The sequence below is a fragment of the Pseudophryne corroboree genome, unplaced genomic scaffold (assembly GCF_028390025.1).
Source record: "Pseudophryne corroboree isolate aPseCor3 unplaced genomic scaffold, aPseCor3.hap2 scaffold_389, whole genome shotgun sequence".
NCBI lineage: Eukaryota > Metazoa > Chordata > Amphibia > Anura > Myobatrachidae > Pseudophryne > Pseudophryne corroboree.
This window is the reverse complement of record NW_026970034.1, coordinates 4,366-5,936: the sequence shown is the minus strand read 5'-3', so window position 1 is coordinate 5,936 and position 1,571 is coordinate 4,366. Positions and strand designations below refer to the sequence as shown.

At 35.4% G+C, this 1,571-nt stretch overlaps 1 non-coding gene across 1 annotated transcript; it reads right to left on the bottom strand.

The window, feature by feature from the left end:
- Positions 1 to 1,144: 1,144 nt before the first annotated feature.
- TRNAS-ACU (transfer RNA serine (anticodon ACU)) lies at positions 1,145 to 1,218 on the bottom strand. Its single transcript has one exon. It is a non-coding gene; the product is annotated as a tRNA-Ser (tRNA).
- Between the last annotated feature and the right edge of the window lie 353 nt (positions 1,219 to 1,571).

Below are 1,571 nucleotides of genomic sequence, written 5' to 3'. Positions count from 1 at the left end.
AACCTTTTGGTTAGTAGCCAGACACACTAACCGATTGCGCCACAGAGACACTTTGCGAAAAGTACATACTGACAAAGTCTAATAAGCATACATCTAGAACGTTTCCTAGAAAAACTTTAAAAAGTCAATAATCTGGAGAGTTTTTGTAAGATGTTTCTTCCATCAACCAATGAAGAAACACATTGGTACTTTCCCATGATGAGTGAGTGCTTCATGATCTCTTGCACTTACATGTGCAGCAGAGTACTGCAATGGAAGCATGCTGGGCCCATTACCCAGAGGTAGGCAGATTGAAACTATCCTCTGCTATATGCATTTTTTTTGTTAATTAAAGTAATCAAAACTGGGATTGATATTTTTGCTCTTTTATTTTTACTTAAAGTACAATAACTTTTACCATTTTAATTTGTTTTAATAGTATATTGACAGTATAGTTTTCTTTAAAAAATCCACTTAATTTTCTTTACCCTATTATTAAAAGGGTAATTGACAAAAACAAACTACATTGTCACCAGAAGAGCAATACAAAATGTACAAGTGATATATTAAAATCATCTTTCCAGCTTGAATTTCAATGATGCATTGGGGCAACGATTTTGTGAGAAACATCTTCACCCTTAAATAAAGATTTTCTTAATTCCTTACCTGTGTGCTAATTAGATATCACCTTGTTTTCACATTAAACAGACTGCTACATGAGAAAGCAGCAAGGATGCAGTGGCGTTAATGTTTCCTGGTGTCAACCTGTATTATTTCAGTAGACATTGAAATGAGGATGCATCTTGCTGCCTTTCCAATGAAGCAAGTTTAATTTAGTAATAGGTGAAAAACCATCCCTACAAAGGTGTTAATCAGAGACTTGGCTTTGTGGACACTTTTCAGAGAACAAATTTGTTAGCATAAAAATAAAGCCAGAAAATGAAGAGCTGTTTAATCACTCAATTGGATTTTTTTTGCCAGCATATTTCTTTTTCTCTGCAACCCACTGCTAAATTGTGCTTCCTAGCTGTTTTTATAAAATCAATTAATCAAATCTAACTCTGATTACATCAGAGAAGGCCAGGTACCCTACACCATAACAGGGGGTTTGAAATGTTGACTTGTCTACTTAAAGATCACCAAAACTTGATAACAAGGTCAATTACGTCCCTGGGTGGGATTGAACCACCAACCTTTTGGTTAGTAGCCGGACACACTAACCGATTGCGCCACAGAGACACTTTGCAAAAAGTCCATTCTGACAAAGGCTAATAAGCATACATCTAGAACGTTTCCTAGAAAAACTTTAAAAAGTCAATAATCTGGAGAGTTTTTGTAAGATGTTTCTTCCATCAACCAACGAAGAAACACATTGGTACTTTCCCATGATGACTGAGTGCTTCAGGATCTCTTGCACTTACATGTGCAGCAGAGTACTGCAATGGAAGCATGCTGGGCCCATAACCCAGAGGTAGGCAGATTGAAACTATCCTTTGCTATATGCATTTTTTTTGTTAATTTAAGTAATCAAAACTGGGATTGATATTTTTGCTCTTTTATTTTTACTTAAAGTACAATAACTTTTACCATTT